The sequence below is a fragment of the Narcine bancroftii genome, chromosome 14, assembly GCF_036971445.1.
Source record: "Narcine bancroftii isolate sNarBan1 chromosome 14, sNarBan1.hap1, whole genome shotgun sequence".
NCBI classification, from domain to species: Eukaryota; Metazoa; Chordata; class Chondrichthyes; order Torpediniformes; family Narcinidae; genus Narcine; species Narcine bancroftii.
This window is the reverse complement of record NC_091482.1, coordinates 22394498-22417575: the sequence shown is the minus strand read 5'-3', so window position 1 is coordinate 22417575 and position 23078 is coordinate 22394498. Positions and strand designations below refer to the sequence as shown.

Below are 23078 nucleotides of genomic sequence, written 5' to 3'. Positions count from 1 at the left end.
TCCACTATTGCCTGATCCTTCCCTCACATCGACAGAAGTGCACTCAATGACCGCGGACACAGGTTTCAGGATACAAGATCATAATCGGATAGATCCTTGAACAGATGCTCCATTTGCCTGTCTAATTCCGCTCTTTCTCACCTGCCTGATCCTCTCAGCAAAGGTCACTGATAGGTTAATCTGCACAAATCCCCGTCAAGATGCTGTCACATCCCAGCTGAGTGAAGGGCTGATAACTGGTGCTGACAAGCATCTTAGTCCTCTCAAATGCTTTACCCTGATTTGTAAGCCTACCCACTTGCTCTTTGACTCCCGACTTACAGCACTGAGTTGCAGGGGTATAACCTTAGAAGGTGAACGCCTCTGTAGCTTTGGAGTAAGGGAGCCTGGCTTTGCCTGATGCAAACACTCTGCTGCGCTCTGCTTTCAGCCCCAGTGGAGAATGAAAGCTCGTCACAAACACCACTTCTGCTCTGAGCGACAACTAGTTCTGGGATTTAAAAAACGAGAAAACCACAAGCTTTGTGACTCAACTGGAGTTAAAAGAAACTTTAAAAAAAAACAGGAAAGGTTCACTCAACTTTCAACCTGCAATGCATGCCATTTGTGTACTTGTTACGGAAAGTAACACCACACCTCTAAGTGAGCAATTGGGCAAACATTTCTGTCTTTGAAACTGAACCAAATAGGGTGGCCGACACGTGATGCACACAGATTTTGAATTCTTTTCTTCACCCATCATCAGACAAATGCAATGATTGCATTCAAGCAGAGACCTAGACCAGGTGGAACGAGACCCCAGGCACGTCTGCCTCCAACCCCCGGACCAGCTCCTAGACCTCTGCCCAAAGGGAGGAAGGAATGGAGAAATGCCAAACTGTGAAGCCACAAAAGAAACCTCAAAAAAGCACCAAGAATGAAACTGGCGACTGACATCCTGAACAACAGGAAGAAAGAGTCACGCCACAGACAGAAGCCGTCAGCCTCTCCTGATCTAAGGACGAAGCCAGCACAGGTGGCTAATGTAGACAGATCGAGGGGAAAGAAAAATTTTGGGGGGGGGGGGGGGGAAATGGGACACTTTGTTGACAGAAGGTTCTGGTGCAATGAACTGCACGGTAAGCACAATGCTGTTACAGCGCCAGCGACTGGGGTTTGAATCCAGCGCTGTCTGTCATGAGTTTGTGTGTCTGCGTGGATTTTGTCGGGTGCTCCAGTTTCCTCTCACCCTTCAATATGTATGTAGGTCAATTGGGTGTTATTGGGCAGCACTGGCTCATGGGCCAAAAGGCTCCTGTTACCGTGCTGTATAGCTAAATTTAACATTTCGGCATACACAACCACACTCCATGCTTGGCACTCGAATTCTCATTCGAGTGATCTTGTCACGTGGTAATTGAGAGGCTTTTCTGTGGCAAGAGCCAATCCTTACTGCAACTGCCCCCCGCATGGACATATTGGCAGCCTGCAGGAAACCTGCAGAATTGGCAGAATATAATCACACAACTCAACACAAGATGAAGAAAAAGAAATTAACATCTACTTTGTACAGCAACCCTACCATTTAAAACAGTATACTTAGCAATCAGATATTTAAAATTTGTCCAAAAACCAGCTCACTGTGGAATACCCACGAGAGGTCTTATTTCCTTCTTGAAAATAATTGGGGGGGGGGGGGGGGGGGGTTATTTCACTGCCAGGAAAAGCAGCCACAGCCAAATAAATGTTCACTTTCTTTAAAATACCTCAGTTCAGTTCAGAACATTCTACTTAAGTTAAATTTAAACAAATCTGGAACAAAAAATATATTAAAAAAAACCATGGAAGTTATAAAATTCACTTTTTTTCTTAATAGTAATATAAAACTCTAAAAATATTGATATGCAATCTTCTTATTATGACCAGCCCTCGGCTCGAAGCAAATTCTCTTATATTGGTTTCATTATCGAGCTAACAACCTTGATGTGATGAATCCTTGGTCTGGAAGCAATAGCAGTAACTCAAGATAATTGAGTTTATAGTACACACTAGGGCATTAAGCAATCAGGAGAAAGTCACATCTGGGTATTTGTCTCATCGATGAAGATAAACCAAATCACAAGTGGGACATGCCCTTTGGAAATATCTTACCCTTGTGTACAAGAACAATAACAGCATTTAACACAATTTAAACTGAAATGTGAATGGATTTGACTGAAGGATCCCAATGTCTTGTATTGCAGTTGAACACAAAGTTAAAGGAAAAAAAATCACACTCCAAGGAGTTTAACATGCAAAAACTGGACAAAGGATCAAAAGGTAACAATTATTTGAGAGAGAGCAATTTTAGAGATGGATGGTTCAGAGGAGGTATCAAGTCAATGACCATTCATAAGTATGTGAGAACTTGGGGCAGGGAAGGAAGGAAAATGGGGACAGTTTTTCTGAATCAGATAAAGCAAGGCTGTGGAAGGGATGCAAAGCAAAGTGATGGGTTTTGAAGTTAACAGGAATTCCATGGAACTGGCCAAAGTCAAGTTTAAGGGTGTGACAGATTCTGCCAGGAGAAGGACAAGGCTATTGATCTTTGAAGCACAGGTAGAAAACTAAAGCATAACCCAATGGAAAAAAAATGTTTGAGGTGAAGAAACTAAGTGCTGGTTTTAGACAAAGTGCAGAGTGACGTTATATAATCCTTGTGGGAAAAGAAAATCTTTGTGAGCTCTTACACTGATAGGATGGGACAAACAAAAGATTTGGGTACATCAGAGATGAGTTCTGGAGATGCAAACCTTTGAAGCGATCCATTAGAGAACATGGAAGATGTGGCAATGTCATAGGTGGAGCAATAGCTTTGAGGACATATTAAAGATGATAAGGAAAAGTCACCAACGTGACTGGACAGATCTCACTAATAAGTTGCCAAAACCAACTTAGCCTCCTGTTTGTCCAGTGGCTTCACACATTGAACGGAATACGAATGGATTGCTGGGAAATTTCAAAAGACAAGTCATGGCGGCTGATTGTATAATGATTGCAGAGTTCTTACTGCAAGAGGCAATCCGGAAGTTTTGCTTGATCACGATGTGATACCATCTTAAAGCTTTCAATAATTGTGACTGTGAATTGCCAGATTGTTTTCTCTCGGAAAATGACCAAGGTCAAAGGTGCAAGGAAAAGAAATGAAGTTTTCCTTGAAAAGAATTATGAAAAAAGAGCATAAATGATTCTCCCACTTTATGCCTTTTCTGTTTATATAATAAATATAAAAATGACACTGCTATACTGAGGCTAAACATGTATTTTGATGTAAACAGTACAAAAGTGAGAGGAATTCTGAAATGTTGACATTTGACAGGAATGATGTGCAAATGCATGTGATTCATTTTTACTGCTGGTTTTAATGGTCACTCATTAAGGGAGCGCCTTTGAAAAAAAAATTCTACATCTCATAATGTAACATTACCAACTTGTGGATGGAAGCAAAGGACAACCTTTCACTCTCGTGGATTGGTGTTGCTCAACATCCAAAGTAAATCCTTGAGATATATTTCACCAACACCAGATCTGAGGGACAGGGGAGACTTCAAGTTTTCCACGCACTGAGAGCTCCTTTTTGGAATTAAAAAAAAATCCTTCTGCAGTTCCAGAAATGGAAACCAAATCTTTTGTTTTGATCACAGCGAGTTCATTTGTTTTGACCCAAAACGCCCTCTTGCCAAATTCTACACGCTCACCATATTATCCTTTCCATGCCCTGCTGGTTCCCAGTGAATTTACTTCGAGACCCTAATCTGATCTTTTGATTCATTCCACAATCTTGCTGCATTCTGAACTATCACCCTCCCCCCCCGCCCACCCCCACCCTTCAATCTCATAGGTACAACCCACTCCTCTAATCTTTAAGGTCAGTTTATTGATTTCCTCATTCAATTTCATTATGGCAATCCATCTTTGCTTAAATGTAAGTGAGAAGTGTTCTGATATCAAGAATTCACATGGCCAAGAAAATACCCACTGGCCACATGGAAGAGTCATTCTCATATTCCCGAGAATATATCTGTTGAAAACAATTCTAATGAACATAAAAATCTCATGGATACTAGTCTTTAAATTTTGTATGACAGGAAAGATACAGGATACATGGATGCAGTAGATGACCCCTGCAGATTCACAAGTGAAATGTTGCTTCACTTGGAATGACTGTTTGGGGCCCCACATGGTGGTGAGGGAAGAGGTGTGGGTGCAGGTGGAGCATCTCTTGCGGTCACAGAGGTAGGTACCAAGGGGATGATTGGAGGGGAGGGAGCGGTCCCTGCAGAAGGTAGAGATAGGAGGAGAGGGGAATATGTATCCAATGGTGTGATCACGTAGTAGGTGGTATAAATGGCAGAGGAGGCTTTTGTGGACATGGAGGCTGGTGGTGTGGTAAGTGAGGACAAGAGGAATCCTGTCCTTGAAATGCGTGGGGGCGGAGGGGGCCAGAGCAGATTTGCAGGTACTGGAGTATATGTGAGTGAGTGCCATTTTGATGGCGGTACATCAACTCAGCACTCACCCACATAGTCCACCATCAACTCGTAATTTCCAACCGCGTGGGTTTGAGTTTGGTCTATTTCCAACAGAGAGTAACTTAGCATATTCATATGCGCTATTATTGAAAACCGATGAGATGATTTCACATAATGGTCAATCAAAACTACTGTATTGGATTGCCTCTTGCAGAAAGAAATCAGAAGTCATTATACAAACAGCCTGCATGTGATTGGGTATTCTGAAATACCCCAGCAATCCATTCGGTTGGACAATAATTGCTGTGAGTGCATTTGGTACATTGATTGCAGTGGTTTAAGGGGGTGCCTTTATCACCACCTTCTCAAGGACAATTGTATAAATGCTGGCAATACCCTCCCAGTGAATACATTTAAAAGCACTCAAATCCCCACTTTATGATGAAATCATCCATCTTTGTCTACCTGCAAGTTTATTGTTGTTTTCAGATACATGCACTGAGACAGATACATTTGTCCTATTCAAACCCACACCCAAAAGATCGATATTTTCCAATAATGCAAAAGAAACGTGTGGACTTCACAAACCCTAGACCAGGGGTGGGCAACCTTTTTTAAAAAAACACTCCACCTTAAGTATTCCTTAATGACATAAGTGCTCTGTTATTATTAAGGGAACGTTTAAGGTGGTATGTGAGTGGGAAGGGAAGGTTCAGGATCACTGCTCTAGACCCAATTGTTGCTGAAGTATTTGACTTGAGAAATATTCTCATTGGCCCATCTATTTTGGAGGTATGAAACCGTGCACATATTGAATCAATGAGGTAAAATTAAAACAGTGGTTTTCAAACCTTTTTATTTCCAGTCACATACCTCCTTAAACAATCCCTTACTAATCACAGGGCATATGACATATGGATTAATTAAGGTGGAAAGTGAGTTTTGCAAAAAAATGGTTGCCCACCCCTGGACTATAGAGATGCTGCATGATCTGCTGAGTTTCTCCAGCCCCATCATCTGCAGACTTTCCTGTTTAATTCCTGTACTAGAATGCATGGCTGAAAACCAAAATAATAAGCTTAAATTCATTGAGGTAAATTCATTATTCTTAATAATTCAGTTACAAAAATATTTACAGAGAAAATGGTTTGTTAGAAATTAAACCCCTCTGCACATTAATACACATAAAGACTGACTGCATAATTCCCTGTTCAGCATTAAAGCATCTTGATATGTAAGCAAGAAGAATGATAAGCATTGGGATTCCTTTCACTCTTTCTAAATCATCTGTCAGTTCCTCATCACACAGATATAGTTTTACAATTTTCTCTTTTTGGCTGCATATGGATCTAGTGAGAACCAATGGACTGGGATGAGTCACGTTCTTCCTGGTGGAGAAACTTATCCAGTTCACTCTCTGCACAACAGAACCACGGTCGACAATGCTTTTACTGCCAACCTCGACGCTGAAACCACTGTATACCAATGATTACAACCAGCATTCAAGTTGAAAGGAATTCAATTAAGTGCTTTTTCTTTAACCAAAAGTGACAGAAAGAAGAGGGATTATTAACCTGGTATCTATGGAAACTGAACAGAAGCCCTGTGTGGTGCAAAGTTCTTTTTCCTTACGTTAAGGAAATGTATGCAATTATCTTGTGCACCCTTCCTAGAGTTGTTAAAGAGAAAATCTCGTAAAAAAAATCCCTCTAAAGTACATCCTTCTCCTGCACATTATAAAGCCTGATTCTCGGAAACATTTTGGACTGCTACAAGTTGGTCTCTCAACCTTATAATGGTCTATTGTAGATTATATCTTCCTATGTAAAAATACTTTACTGGCATCAGTTGTGCAATGTCATATAATCTCAACAGACATACAATCAAAGCTTTCCTGCTATGGCCATCAAGATTCGTTTTGAAAATACTTCATGCCAATTTCAAAAATTAAAGCCACATTTATGCTATGGTTTAGTATTGCCTAGTATAATATTCAAAGGGAAACTCTATACAATAAGGTCCACCTTGAAATGGAATTTCAAAGATTTATGACATTAAGTACAACTACAACATAACCAGAAACAATTATTTAGGATATAGGTCAATTGGAGATTATGGGCATTGAAGTGGCATTTAATCCAGACAGGTGTGAGGTGCTGCATTTTAGAAAGCCATACACAAGAGGAGGTATAGCAGGAACCTTACCAGCATTGAGGAGCAAAGGAAGTTTGAGGAATAGCTCCATAGTTCTTCAAGAGTGGCAACACAGGTTGACAGAGCAGTAAGGAAGGCAGATAGTGTGCCCTGATTTCATCAGGGCACTGAGAATTTTAGTTGGAAAGTCACGATGTGACGTATAAAACATTGATGAGGCTACTTTGCAGATTCAGTAGCAGGTCTGATTGTTGCATTATAGGAATGATGTGGAGGTTAAACCTTTGGACACCAGGCATTTATAACCATTCGTAATATATACTCCCGACTGTGTCCATGGGTAAACCTTTAGAGTAGTAAGGCACAGTACGAACAAACCAGTTGGGTATGAATCCAGTTCTGGAAAAACAGGATACAGAGTTTATGCGCTTGTTGGTAGCCCCAGAAAACTGGGACACGGAGTCCAAAGAGGGAAGGTGCACAGGCTCGCCGGCATGTTGCCTGGATTACAGAGCATTGGGTAAACTGGACAAGATTGAACTGTTTTCACTGGAGCCTTGGAGGCAGAAGGGTGAGCTAATATAAATTTATAAAATTATGAGAGTCATGGATAGGCAACCAGACTCTTGCTCCCAGATTGGAAACGTCAAACAATGCAGGGCATAGGTTTAAGGTGAGAGGAGGATGTTTTAATGGGGGAATTGCAAGGCAGGTTGTAAATGTGCTCTTCTAGGTACCTAAATTTAAATTTAAAATTTAGACATACACCACGGTAAAAGGCCCATTCAGTCCAAAAGCCTGTGCCACCCAATTTACACGTCCACCCCGGTACATTTTGAACAGTGGAAAACCTGCGCAGACCTGGGGAGAACATAGAAACTCCTTAAAGACAGCGCAGGATTCGAACCCGGGTCCTGATCGCAAGTGTTGCAACAGTGTTGTGCTAACCTCTACGCAAATCTTGCCGCCCTACCTGGGATGTGATAGTGGCATTTAGAAAGGCAGATAAATGTGCAGGTGATGGAAGGGTCATGTGCAGGCAGGTGGGATTAGTTTAATTTAGCTTCAGAGTTGGCACAGATATTGTGCACCAAAAGGTCTGACCCTATGCTATACTGTTGTATGTTCTAATCACACTCCCTGCCATATGGGCTAGTATTTATCTTACCTGTTACATCAGGGATATGGGCACCTTGATTCTGGGAGACAAATCAAATGTGGCCAGCTGTTTTACATGGCAGAGCTTATTAAGAATTAATGGGCTAAACCAATTTAAGACAGCTTCAAGCTAATTTGAATTGAAGCCCCTGAATGAGTATTTCTAAGAGCCTTACAATTCCCTGGATATATTATATTCTTTACAGGTAACTAAAGCTATAATGGCAGATGCTGGGCTTCAAATGCCATAATGAAGCAAACTGGCAAAATCTGGCACCAGTCTGCCACTGATCATGCCAAAATTATAATTACATCTGATAGGTCCATCTGCTAATTTCACCATGCTTCACTGACTTGTCAAGTGACTGATGCTTTCAGCTACAAAGCTGCTCCAAAGTAGGGCTGCAAGCTTCTCTCTCCATCCAATTTAAAATTTACCATAGTTGGGGGGGGGGGGGGGGGATTGAGGAGTGTTTCTGCTGGTAATGTGAGGAGTAAATCATAGAACTTAAAAAAATAAAACGTCTGCTTCCAGTTATCTACACGAACATCAAAAGAAAATCATCCATCTTGGAAGTTTTTTTGGAACAAAATTTTTTAACATTTCTTTGAGCTATTTAAATTAATACAGTGAAACCCCTGGTATCCAACATCCACAGGGATTAGTAGATGCTGGATAAGCAAGTTCTCTGGTTGCTTGAGACTGTGTGTTGCCTGAATGGAGAACAGTAAGGCATACCAATTTTAAACTTCTAGATTTTTAAATCCATTCATTTTCTGCTATTTTATTTTTTTGCCAGTTGCTTGAGGTTGCCAATTGCTTGAATTCCAGATAACAGGGGTAAGTGCCCCTGCCTTGCAACTCCCGTGACTTGGGATCAATCCTGACCTAAGGTGCTGTCTATGTGGAGGTTGCCCACTCTCTCTTGAGAGTTTGAGGGTTCCCCCTGGGCACTCTGGTTTTCTCCCACAGGCCTACAACGTGCCCATTGATTGGTCAATTCCCCCGAGGGTGGATTGATAGTAGGATTGGAAGGATGTGTTCGTGAGGATTGGTCACTCCAGATGTGGTGAGGTACGGAGCCTGTTTCCATACTCTACAACATCTCTTTGGCTTGGCTTCGCGGACGAAGATTTATGGAGGGGGTAAAAAGTCCACGTCAGCTGCAGGCTCGTTTGTGGCTGACAAGTCCGATGCGGGACAGGCAGACACGGTTGCAGCGGTTGCAGGGGAAAATTGGTTGGTTGGGGTTGGGTGTTGGGTTTTTCCTCCTTTGCCTTTTGTCAGTGAGGTGGGCTCTGCGGTCTTCTTCAAAGGAGGTTGCTGCCCGCCAAACTGTGAGGCGCCAAGATGCACGGTTTGAGGCGTTATCAGCCCACTGGCGGTGGTCAATGTGGCAGGCACCAAGAGATTTCTTTAGGCAGTCCTTGTACCTTTTCTTTGGTGCACCTCTGTCACGGTGGCCACTGAGTAAAGTTAGATCTTCCAAACTGTACATGAAAGGAGAGAAATAAACTATTGTGTTATTTCTTTCCCAGTCTGAGGAAAAAAAATACAACGAACAATGTTACACTAGGATAGAGGTGAGAAAATTTATTATTTTCTACTGAACCATTGCAAGTCCTTGAAGGAAACGTAGTAGAGTGCTTGCCTACCCACTATGATTTGGAACATGTGGCTTTGAAGTGCTCAATATTGCACATCTTATATCAGTGCTGCGAGATATTGCACTCTGATAAATCTGTGCAGATCCCCTCATTTTTCACTCTGAGAGGGGCTCCAATCTCACATGTTGTAAACTTGTTGATGACACAGTAAAATTCTCGGTATCCAGCACCGATGGGAATTGGGACATGCTGGATAAGTAAATTTTACAGCTGCTTGGGTTTGTGTGTTGCGTTGATTGGCAAATTAATAGCTGGGGGGCGCCAATTTTAAACTGTTGGGTTTTTTTTACCTATTTATTTTCCGCTTGTTTTTTTTTTGCTGCTTGCTTGAGGCTGTCGGTTACTTGAATTCCAGATAACAGGTATTCAAGTTGTCAGTTAAGGGAAAAGGCATGATCTGCAGGGGAAAAGGTGCTGGAAGGCTTGTTTGGATGTTACCTGATTCAGGTGTAAAATTCAGATACCACCTGAAGCCACGTCACCAAACATGAGCAGAGCCCAATTCCAACCAAGCCTTCGACAGGTCCCTTCAGGATCAGGCAGGGCGGTCGGGCTTTCGAGAGGCAACTGTTCCTTGACTGATACCCATGGCTTAACTGTGGGCACTCCACTGCTAGGTCATTTCCTTGACCTGCCACAGCCACCACCCAGCCTCACTTCCTTCGTTGGAAAACAAAAAATCTACCTGCACTGGAAATCCGAAATAAAAACAAGGAATGGAAACACTCAGGTCAGGTGACTTGGGTAAAGGCAGAAATTGAATATTAATGTTTCAAGTCGATGGCAGAGTGGGGCGGGGTGTGAAATCAAAGGTGTTTCAAGAGAAGGGGAGGAGTGGGAAAAACAAAAAGACGTCTGTGATGTCATTGAGTCAGGAGAGAGAGAGTGACACGCGTAGCGTTACTGCCGGCTGGCAGGCTTGAAAATGCGGCTGTGTTGTCAGAAGAGGATACATCTGAAAGGAGCTTCCCAAGTTTTGTCTTCAACGTCCCTCCCTCCGTCTCATTCATCCCCTTCAGATTTATTGTCCGAGTACATACATAACTTCACATACAACCCTGAGATTCCTTTTTCCTGCGGGCCAGGCAGAATTACCACTAATTAGCAGTCGTGCAAAAAATAGAGCGTAAACATTTAAACACTTAAAAGAACTGTAAAAAAGATAACGAATGTAAACAAACTGACTGTGGAATACAGAGAGAACAAAAGAAAATCAATAAAATACACAAAGAAGAGACCTTAAATGATTCTCTGATTGAGTTGGTTGTTGAGGAGTCTGAAGGTGGAGGGGGAGCAACTGTTCCTGAACCTGGTGGTGCGAGTCTTGTGGCCCCTACACCTTGTTCTTGATGGCAGCAGGGAAAAGAGAGCATGCGGTGTGGGTCTCTGATGATTGCTGCTGCTCTCCGACAGCCGCGTTCCCTGTAGATGTACTCAGTAGTTGGGAGGGTTTTGCCTGCGATGTCCTGGGCTGGATCCACTACCTTTTGGAGGGCTTTACACACAGGGATATTGGTGTTCTCATGCCACACTTTCCACCTCACCTCTGTAGAAATGTGTCAGGGTTCCTGGTGTCACACCAAACCTCCGCAAACTCCTGAGGAAGTAGATTAATGCTCGTTGGTTAACTCCGCTTCTGTCCCCATGCATTCCTGATCTGCTGGTTATTTCCGGGATTCTCTTTTTTGCTTCAGATTCTAGAAACTGCAGTTCAGCTGCCCCACCGCATTATAGCTGTTCGGTAACGGAAATGCACTCTTCGTGACCAATGAATCAGAAATGCAGAATAAATGCAGACCTCGAAGGTCATTTATTTTACAGTATTTCAGTTTCATCTCTCATTTTTGATGCAAGTGTTTTGTGTTGTATAAAAATCAGAATAAAGTCAGTTTTTCAGGAACATAACCTTCTTGGTGATGCCTGTGTTCTTTATCACACTGTTCCAGCATTATTTCTTCCCCTTCTCCCTTCGCAATCCTGTGATTAACAAGTCTCCACCTGGCAGCAGGCGCTGCCATTATTTGCATCATTGTATTTCTCTTGCTCTCTCTACCCTATTATACATACTCCTTTTGTTCTGTCCAATCTCCTCCTCCTCCTCTGTAATTTAAAACATCTTTCATTTCTAACTTTTCTGAATTCTGCTGAAAGGTGACTGACCAGAAACATTACTCAGTTTCTATATTCATGTGTACTGTCTCACCCAGTGGTTTTCAAACTTTTTCTTTCCCACATACCACCTTACTAATCACCGAGCACCTATGGCAAAGGGAATACTTAAAGTGGTGTGTGAGTGGAAAGAAAAAGGTTGAGAACCACTGGTCTAACCTGTTGAGTATTTCTATTACTTTGTATCTCCACTACCTTGCCAACAAATGCAGGGATATGTCCCCCATCCAGGAATTAAATTAGATGTTGATGAGTAAATGTTAATTTATTTGTAAAGAGCCGAGCTGACCTGAGCTGACCCAAGCTCGCTGACATAATACTTTCGAAGCTGACCAAACCCTAATCTATCACATATAATTAGGTCCCGCTGGACTTGGGTCAGTTACGCAGAATCTACCCCTGCGGTGAAGACAGAGATTAGCATTGATAGCATGCCAACTGCACACGGGAAAATCTGTCAGGCAATTCCGACTGGGTGGCCCAAGAGGAGAGAGTACAACCAGCAACTCTAAAGGAGAAATACAGGCGGTGTTATGGGATTTGCAAGTTGGACCTCTAAATGTGATTCGAAGTTCTAAATAGGTTTGAAATGGAATAGCAGAAGCATACTGGGTATTTCAAAGGGCAGGCTTGCAGAGTTAAACTGGATGAATTAAAATAACTTTGCAAACTCATAAGTATTTATTCATATCACCCTCTCATAGTCAAATCTCTCCAAGCAGTGCAAAATTGATTGTGAACATTGGAAAAAGAATTCAAAAATTAAGAAATCTCAGTAATACAGCTGCATGCAGCTTAAATTTTTTTTATTTTGGTTACCCGATAAATACAGTTCCTGAAAATGGATTTCTTGAGATGGACTGTTGCTTATCAAGAAATTACATAGTGACACAGGCGACATGAAATTAGATAGACCGCTGTGACAAATCTGCCAAGGACCTGATTTACAGACATCACTCTCGTCAGGGAAGATAGCCAGTGTCTGCTGCTAAGAAATTGTGGGAATCTTTTCATCAAAGATCTGAAATGAAAATCTATAGGGGGTGGAAGGGTGAGTTATTTCTGCAATCGTCTGCAGCCATTAAGCCTCCATGGAATCAGTGTTATGAAGGGAGCAGAAATAGTTAGTGGCAGTAACCTATTATGGTTTCCTCATTTTTTTTTTGAAATAGTGTTCATGGTTAGTAGAATGACATTGCCTGTGGATTTCTTCACTGTTAAAGATTGACAGGGCTAACAGCGCACAGAAGGACTCCAAGGAAGGCAATTCTGGCTAATCTGCTGCTTGACATTATGCAAAATGCAAAACTATCTGAGGAGCCATCTGACTGAGCATCCAGCCCACATCCCCGTCCCAAGTTCTGATGTGCATAATACCCGTGATCACTCTCATTTGGTTAACACCCCCTTCTCTAAAGGCAGTAGATAGTAGATTCTGGACCCATTGGAGGCAGTTGATCGTTCCACCACACATCAACAACCCTGCAGTGGAGACCTATCGTGGATACACATCCCCTCACTTGTTAGGAAGGCGCAGCCGCACTTCCTGAGAAGACTGAAGCAGGCCACAATTATGTCAACCTTTTACAGGTGCTCTATCAAGAGTGTCCTGGCCGACTACATCACAGTGTGGTACAGTTGCTGCAGAGAAATGGATTGGAGGCCAATCCAAGGGACCACAAGAGTGACAGAGAGAATAATTGGAGTCTCCCTTCCCCCACCCCACCATCGACACAATCTATGAGGATCACTGTCCTGAAGAGGCCGCGCAAAATCATTGAGACTCCTTTCATCTTTCAGTTCCTACTGTTGGGGAAGAGATACTGGAGTATCACAGCCAGCACCCCCAGGCTTAGGAGCACCTTCTTCTCCCAGGCAGTGAGATTGCTGAATGACCAAAAAAACTGCTTGCACTAACCGTCCGAGACATCTTATATTCATGAAACAATATTTATTTATATATATGAATACGTGTCCTGAATACCAGTATCGGTATTGTTCGTCTGTATGTGTGTTATGTCTGGTTGTGTGTCTGTGTGTTTTGTACTGAGGACCGGAGAACACCGTTTCATCAGGTTGCACGCATAATCAGGTGATAATAAGCTTGAGATGCCTGAGAATGGGGAGCAGGACATGGTACAACATTTGCTGGTTAGTGCGTGCAAGGGTTTGAATATCACCGATGGCTCAGTGGAGCGCACTGTTGCCTTACGGTTGAAAGTTAGTTGTGGCTTCATATCCCACACTGGAGCCTTAAGTACGAGATTTCTGCTGTCGCTCAGATGCAGCACTGCAGGAGATGGCACTTTCTGGAACTGAGGAGCTATCTGCCCAATCAGGTGGATGTGAAACATTCTATGTAAAGTTTAATGTGCCCCCTCAGGCCAATATTTATATCTCATAAATGTTTTAAAGCACGCGATACCTCAGAACCATAATTACTGTTTGGTGGAAGCTTGCCTATGCGCAGGTTGATATATGCAGGACTGGGTGTTACAATCCCTGACGCTTCAGTATTGGTTAGATTGATCCTCTCTCTCTTCGAGTTAGTACGGTCAGTTGCCTCAATTACAATGATGGCGTTTGGACCACCAGTATTCTTTCTAAGCTGAGCGCACGCACATGTGCACAAACGAACTGTGTGCTTGTGCCGAATGCCTTTGAGCGTGTACTTAGCTTAGAGGGAACACTGACCACTAGGGAATATTATCTGGTGTCGAACACATCTTCAGTTGTATTCCTTAGTATCATTAGGTGTTTTGGCCTTTTAAATACCCTCTGCCAAAGCAGCCCCACCACAGACTGATCAGACCTGGGTGTGTGTCCCATATCCGTTTCTGCTCGTGGTCATTTGAAGCCCAGATAGCATCCCTCCTTTTCAGCCAGAGCTTAGAGGGAACACTGACCACTAGGGAATATTATCTAGTATCGGACACATCTTCAGTTGTATTCCTTGGTATCATTAGGTGTTTTGGCCTTTTAAATACCCTCTGCCAAAGCAGCCCTTATTTCAGCTGAGTTGGATTTAATTGCCTTTCTGGGGGCCAAATCATCTGCAGTGCTTCTGATAGCATGATATGGATCACACTTCCAAACCAGTATATGTGAACATATACTGCAAGGAGGCACTTGAATGCAAATCTTTAATTCTTAATAAACAAATTGATCTCACAACATAGTGCCCACCATGGTGAATCTGATAGACACCACAGAATTCCACAAATTCCAGTTGAAAAATATAACTTTAACGGAGTCAATACAATTCAGCAATCTGTCCAAATCCTTTCACTATGTTTACAATAGGATCATCTGACTCTAGGAAGGAACTGGGAGAAAAACTACAGTAAATGCAGAGTGGGAGAAATAAGTTGTGGTAAGGCTTTTCAGGAAGGTCAAAAATAAACTGGCTAGCCTAATGACATTCAAGAAGTTTGAGGATGGGCTCAAGACTCTTGCCGTTATCAATAGTTGGCGTTGGACTGCTGTTGATAGAGTTACCACATCTGCAGACTGGTATTGGAAGAGCTTTGCCTATCAAAAGGTTAATAGTGGATGGATTCCCCTCAAAACGCTCATGTTGGAAGAGTTAACCGACAACAGAATGCACTACTAGCCTACAAAGGATAAACTCTTCCATCACCAATTTATTGATGGAGGAAGAGTCTCCCTTCAAAGGTTGACATTGGGAGAACCCCCTTCCATAATAGGATATTGGGACAGTCTCTTCCCCTCAATAGGCTGGCATTGGATGAGTTCCCTTTCCTCAGCAGGCTGGTATTGGATAAGTTTGCCACCCCCTTAGTAGACAGGCATTGGAAGAGTTCCCCTCCACCTCAGTAGGCTGGCATTGGAAGAGTCTCCCCCTCAGTAGGCTGGTGTTGGAAGAGTATCCCCCCTCAGTTGCTTGGTATCAGAAAAGTACCCCCCCCCCTTAGTAGGCTGGAGTTCAAAGAGTCTGCCCCCTCCCTAGATAGGCTGGCATTAGAAGAGCCCCCTCCCCCCTCAGTAGGTGAGCATTGAAAGTGTTCCCCTCTCAATAGGCTGCAGGAGAAACAAAGTCTACTTGGTAGGAATATTATATTATTGAAAGTCTTGTGGAGGTAGCAAAAGTGGAGGAAAGTCACAGTTACTGGTAATACAGAAACTCCTTTGACAATTTGGAATATCTTGATGACAAATGTTAAACCAGAGCAGTACCAAAATACAGCAATTTCACATCAGTGCAGTTTATGCTGACTGCAAATCAGTGAATTAGTGCACATTCAAAGCTTTTTTGTTTATCCGAACAGGAACTGGACATGTGAATTCCTGCTCTCGTTAAGTGTCCATCATTGATGAAAACTATGCCAAAGGCATGAGATTTGAAATGCTTGGTAAATTCACTCACTATGTGCAATCTTCTCTAGTGTTGCATTGGAGGCTTGATGGCCAACTGTAAGTTGGGCATGGAGAAGTTAGAGATGGTGGAATAAAGATAAATGACTCCGTGACTCCAAAAAAAGCTTTGTGTGAATGAAGCCGTCACGTGCACTGATCTGACCGATCTGAAAAATGACAAATGCTGACCAAAATACAAATATATATTAACATATGTCACAAAGTAAGACATGTACAAAACAAGTTCAGAACTTGTTTTAAAGAAAACAAACTCCCATTAAGCTCAGTCCGAATCAACTCTGTTTTCTAGACCCTTTGCCAAACATGACTTAAGTTGCAGAATTTGTGATCAGTGATGAAGCGACAGAATTTCCCGTTGACCTGGGAGGAAGTTATTTGCAAAGGCCTGACTATCCTTTCAGTTGCAGAAGACACACTTTCCAATCTCCAGCGATGAGATCAAGTTGGCTGACAAGCCATGTACATAAGTTCCACATGAGGAAAGTTATCGTTAACTTTTTAAATTATATACAAATGCCGAACGAAAATTGGAATATCTGCACACAGTAAAAATAAATAAATAAAATCTCATACTTTGAAATATATGTACTTGCATTCTCAGGCCAGATATCTCACCAAGTACTAATGAAATAGTGTATGATAGATTGTTATATTTTATATTATACAGATATGCTTTTGGAAGATGGATTGTGCGGTTTTAGTTTAGTCACAAAAAGAAACAAACACTTCAAAACAGATCTCATTTTAAAATGCAGAAGTTATGCATAAGGTGGTGTCCTCAAGTCTGAAAAGACAATATACTCCCGTGTTGGAGATTTTCACAACGAGGTGCAAATGGAAGGGCCCATCTCAGGAAACTAATAGGATCTCTCTGAATTGATTTTGGAGTCAGCAAGCTGTTTTGGTGGAGTGTGCTGTTCTAGGAAGGTCATGTGGGTTTGCAAGCAGAGGGTCAAACAGATTTTCAAAAAATCTTAGTGTGACAGAGAGAGAGAGAGAGAGAAGAGAAAGAGAGAGAGAGAGAGACTGCTGGTTTTCTGCAGTCGCTTTTGGAAGCTTGTTTGAAACCCATTTTAAAGACAGGTTGTGAGTTCTGAGTTCAGCCTGGTCAAAGCCATTGTGGTCCATACAAGAGGAGATGGCTGGCTGTATAATATTTTGTCAGAGATAAAGGAAACAGAAAAGGAACTCTGTGGTGACCTGAAAGAAAGAGGTTATCATCTAGAAAACCCTGATGGTGCAAGTTTCTTCGGCAAAACACTGAAGAGGCTGATCGGAAGGAATCAGTTTGTGTCTGTCCAATGAGCAACAAATCTCTCTCTGAAAACCAACAAGAACCTTCTTGAGCAGTAACCATTTACCTTTCAAGCACCAAAGCCTGGTGAAGATTCATCAAAGTTAAATTCTGTGCATAGTATAGGAATTGTCTGATACTGGTGAACTTCTTCTTTGGCTTGGCTTCGCGGACGAAGATTTATGGAGGGGGTAAATGTCCACGTCAGCTGCAGGCTTGTTTGTGGCTGACAAGTCCGATGCGGGACAGGCAGACACGGTTGCAGCGGTTGCAGGAGTGAGAAGTGAGATGGACAGTGAATCAAAAGAACTTTTCTGAACTTATACACTCATTACATACATGTGTGCTTAGAATTAGATTGGGGGGGGGTAAAGTTAATAGTAAAAAGTTAATTTTCTTTAAACATAAAAACAGGATCAAATTTTAAAAGTAAGTTCTGTTTAAGTGACCATTTGTCTTGGTGAATTTCTATTGCTGCTGGGTTTTGGGGTCCTCTGGGCCCATCACAAGTGCTCCAGTAGAATCTCAAACAGAGAACCTTGCAGAAGACTTCAGGGTACAGGAGTTTATGGTGGGACCTTTACTGTTACTACAAACTTCAAGCTGATAAATTTTCTCTGCAACTTGCTGAAATGTCACCACTTTCATGTTTTCTGCAGTTATATGTACAAATTATATTCAGAAATAAATAAGGTATATTGAAAAGTTTTTTGAGAGGATAATTTTAGCAGAGCTGTTAAAGAGATGTCTATACTGATGCTTTATGTTTGATTGACATCCACCTATGGGTAATTATGCTGCCCATTTAACATTCCCTGAGCAAGAGCATTGTGGCAAAGAGATAATATTAGGAGATGTAATTTGTGTATAACATAACGCATGTTAGAGGCCTCAAAAACCTTCCAAGTGACATTCATTTTCAGCATGAGAGAGTTGGGACATTAGTTATAAAGTGGGGCGGTCGCATCACAGGAAAATGGATCAGGCACTCGTACGTTTAACTTTTCACTTTGAGCCTGAGGTAAAGGTTGTATTGTGAGCTTTGGGCCGATTCTATGAACTACAAACAAATAAGTAATTTTACAGGTAGTCCTCGACTTCCAACCTACGAGAGTTACATCCACCCACACATACATCCTATTTTTAAAACTCTTTATGAAAACTACTGTAAAAGTAACATACTTGTATAGAAAGTACTGCTTATAGTGGTCCCCACTCCCGGCGGCAGCCCGGCGTCCCCACTCCCGGCAGCAGCCTCGAGTCCCCACACCCGGCCGACGGCAGCCCTGAAGCGCCTACTCTCCGCAGCGGCCCCACGGTCACTGCGGCAGCCCTCAAGTTGTCGTTCCCCGCAGCAGCCCAATGTTCGAGTTCAATTACTTTATTATATACTAGAAGTTCATATGGGGAATATCTTCATTGAAGGTATGCTTAAATTCTTAATTAAAGATTAATTTGTTAAAAATCTTTTTTAAAAATTCATTATGGTCTCATTTAATCGTGCGCGGTGGGCAAACCCGACCAATCCGTCGGTCCCAATTACGGTCGTAAGTTGGGAACCACCTGCATGCTCAATGAAATAAGCATAAAAGAAACTAAAAAGCAGATCAGAACACATTTTTTTTTTACTACCCTGTGGCAGATTCACTGTATCCATGGAATCTTTTAATTCCAAGCAAGGCCAAAGAAATTCATGCACTCAAAATCAATACCCTGCTAAGTGCATGTTACACCAATGTTATAAACAGCTATTAAGTCATTTGGAAAAATCAATTTATGATGCCTGAAGCCTTAAAACCTTAGACTTCTGATTTAGATTAACCTTTCATTATTTTTAACACCATTATATCTTTAAGCCCAATGTGGAAGAAGATATATTGAGTGTCGTGTCAAGGTATTGAAAGCATTCAGTGATGTATAAAAAGAGTATTCATATAATTTTAGATCCATGGACACTACCAGAGCTCCTGAATCAGAGGATTTGCTGCTCTACAGCAATAATGGTACTTCTCATAAAATGTAATGGTGAAGGAGTTAAAAGATGTGTGACACTTACAGGAAGCAGATATTTTATGCAAAGCTTTTTCGTAATGTTATGAATATCCTTCCAGATGAATTAATTACATTATATATTTTTTTACAGACTAAAAGCTCCAGTGGATACGAGGAGAAGAATTAAACATAATTATTTAATAAGACATGCAACTCCAATTACTTCAGTGTCATGAGAGCGACAAAAACTGTTTTGATATCAAAAGTTGTTCCAGGCAGCAAAAGACAAACTTTCAAGATTGGTGATTAATCTCTGTTGCATCAAAAGGAACAATGGTTTCATATTAATGTACATAAAATTTAAAACACCTTGCCAAGAAAAATTGTTGTTGGCCAGAATAGCAAACTGGCTATAAAGTTGCATCAGTGTGTCGCATTCCAATATTCATTCATATTGACTAGGGATGAATTTCTCCACAATTATCTTTGAATAACATTGATCATATTCAAAGATAGTTATTCTTCCCTCCCTCCCCCCACCCCCCCTTCCATCATGGTTAACATTCACAAGACACTGAACAACTCTTCTGAGACTATCCCTCAGGTTGAGAAAGACTTGATTCCATTCAGGCCAAAGTTGGAATAACAGACTCTTCAACAGACGAGGCAAAAAATGCCTAATAAGGTAGTTGGGTGCCGACCTTGTGATCTCAGGAGTGCTTTAACTGTAGCCATCTTGAGGAAAGGACAACATCTAACTGTGGCAATTTCGGAGATCGCCCTGCTTTCTGTCAGTGACCTCCTCCACCATCAAGCGACCAATCCATTGTTCCCCAAATGACAGTAAGGATTCTGTCTATCGAGGGGCATACTGGACATGATCTTCATTGCAAGGAACAGCAGAAGCCACTGAATTGAGTTCTTCAGATTGCTCAAGTCCGCCTCAATTATCAACTCGTCTTTTCCTACTCTAAAGATTCATCACATCAGAACCTCAACATTGTTGACATGCAAGATTTTACACTAAAGAACGGTATTGAGAAATATGTATTCAGCGCGGAAGAACTGGAGGTATAAGTTTTTTGATCCAATTTTTCATTGAACCAAACTTATTGAATTTGAAAAATAAAACAAATATGCTGTTTTAGGAATTTCCATATTTCACTGAGAAACAAAAATCTTCTTTCTTATTTACATTTGGCTTTATCCACTCAGATCACATAGACATTATTGGACTACCCTCAGCCCAGCACCAATCTTCCCTTTTGCTCTTTCCTTCCCATTCCTTTTATTTTCTACTATTGAATTTTGTTTTCAAAACTTGCAACATTTCAGATGTCTTCCAGCTTCTTGACTTGCCTGAAATACTAACTCCACAGCTGAAATACTTTCTCCACAACTGAGTGTTCCAACATTTCAAATTTTTAGTGCATCCATCATGTGGTTTAAACTTAGTTGTCATTCACTAGTCATTACAACTTGTACCATTGCTGACAGAAAAAGAGCAAGTAAAAAATAAGCGCACGTCATTTAGGGCAATCTCACGTTAATAGTTTGGAGGGAGGAAATAGATTTAAACAGATTTGACTTAACAAGGTGAGCACATTTTATATTAAGATGACGAGAATGTGAGTTCATGCTCTCTTTCTATTTCTTTCTCTCCGATGATTAAAGTACGTGATTACATCTCACAATGATATACATCTGCTGTAAAACTTAAACCGTAAAATCAATATATCCAGCTGGTCATCTCTCCAAAGCTTGTTCCTGAAGCACGTCAGCTTCACAACTGTCCCATCATTACCAGAAACTAAAATATGATGAAATACGTCTCCCATAACTGACATGATGCGCACGTCAAATCACTTCTTGGCCTGAAAAAAAAATTGCACATTTCTATTCCTGCTACATATTTACAAACCACAAATATTGAGAGAAGATTTGATCAAGATGTACAAAATAAAAGTGGGCTTCAATTAGGCAAACAAATAGAATCCATTCTCATTAAAGGATGGCCAAGAAACAGGGATGCCATTTCTAAAACCACAAGGAGGTATATTAGGAGCACTTTGCATGAAACAGAGATTTGTCATGGCCTTATGTAGCAACTTATAGGGGATCTTTTAGTAACATATAAAATTATGAAAGGCGTAGATAAGATAGAGGTAGGCAAGTTGACACATTGGTGGGGAAGACCAGAACTAGGAGACATGGCCTCAAGATTGAGAGAAGTAGATTTAGGACCAAGATGAGGAGAAACTGCTTTTCCCAGAGGTTGGTGAATCTATGGAATTCACTGCCCATTGAAACAGTGGAAGTGACCTCAGTGAATATATTTAAGACGAGGTTGGATAGATTTTTTACATAGTAAGGGAATGAAGAGGTATGGGGGAAAGGCTGGTAGGTGGAGATGAGCCGATCATCAGATCACATTGAATGGCGGAAGAGGCTTGACAGACTGGATGGCCGACTCCTGCTCCTATTTCTTATGACCTGGAGCTCACTGCTTGTACAGGCTTTCAAATGGGCACCTGAGGGAAAATCATTTACATGGCGATAGGAAAAGATCAGCATCATGGACGTGACGATCTGGCTCTGGAGAGAGCAGATGTGGATTTAATGGGCTGAATAGTCAGTCCCCTGCTTTACTGAAGTGATTTTGTCTCCGACTCCCACTCTGAGGGTGGGAGAAGCAGAATCGTAATCAGATGCAGTATAGAAATGGGATCTTTGACCTTCTGAGTCTGTGCATTCCATCAACCACCCACTGATGATAACTGTAAGGTAAAACATCATGAGATGGGAATGTGTAAGGAGTTACCCTGTACAGGGCTGTAACAAGATGTGAATGCATCCTTGTACTTACAAGATAAGAGAGACATTGATGGATTGAGAGGCAGGAAGCTAGCAGGGAAAGGATAGCAACAGTTTTAGTCATTGGACAAGTAATGATATGATGATGTTCTAAGCACGTATCCAAGGGTATAAAAAATCACCATTTTGCTGATAACGGCAGAATGCATTCTCCGACTAACATGGTTAGTTGCAAGTGTTACAATCCGGTAATAAAGAACAAAGAACCCTGATTTCGACTCAGTCTGGTGTTTGTCTCACTCATTCATGAACAAAGCAGACCTAACATAACCCAATATGAATCCTTGTCCTTTTTATTCCATATTCCACCACTTGCCTGTACACAGAGAGCAACTTAAGTGGCCAATTAACCTACCACTCCATGTCTTTGGGGCGTGGAAGAAACCGGAGCACACATGGACACAGGCATAGGGAGAACATTCAAACTCCTCACAGACAGCACCCAAGGCCAGGAACAAACTTGGCGTCTCTGGCACTGTTTCCCCAAGTCATTAATGGGACTCCCACAAACCACCATTTAGTTTAAGGATGCCAGCAAATGGAGGTGTCATCCTCTTGGTCCCGAGTGTCAATGACAAGTTGATCCCACTTTCGTCTCACAGTTATAAACATCGCTCCTCCAGTGCACTCCCCGTTGTACTCATTAACCTTTTCATCACCATGCCCAAGCTCTTTCTGATATATTTGTACAAATTCCCAATGTTCTGCTCTGCATCTTGCTTCCCCACCAGCTCTCTGTACTCGGTGAGCTGGGTTTCTTCGCATGTCTAGTTATGATTAATCAACATGAAGAAACTGAAAATGATCAATGCAGTTGGGCATGACTGGAAGATTGCAGATCATCTTTTATTCTATTTGGAGGAAATAATAGTCTGCATTTT

The 23078-nt window shown here is 41.7% G+C and overlaps 1 protein-coding gene and 1 long non-coding RNA gene across 9 annotated transcripts in view; one reads left to right on the top strand and one right to left on the bottom strand.

The window, feature by feature from the left end:
• The window catches only part of auts2a (activator of transcription and developmental regulator AUTS2 a), a 1173696-nt gene that overhangs the window by 600101 nt on the left and 550517 nt on the right, over window positions 1-23078 (bottom strand). The gene's annotated exons all lie outside the window — the stretch shown is intronic.
• Window positions 731-22685, top strand: LOC138749909 (uncharacterized). The gene is made up of 3 exons (XR_011348939.1): window positions 731-1015; window positions 2223-2298; window positions 19475-22685. It is a non-coding gene; the product is annotated as an uncharacterized lncRNA (long non-coding RNA).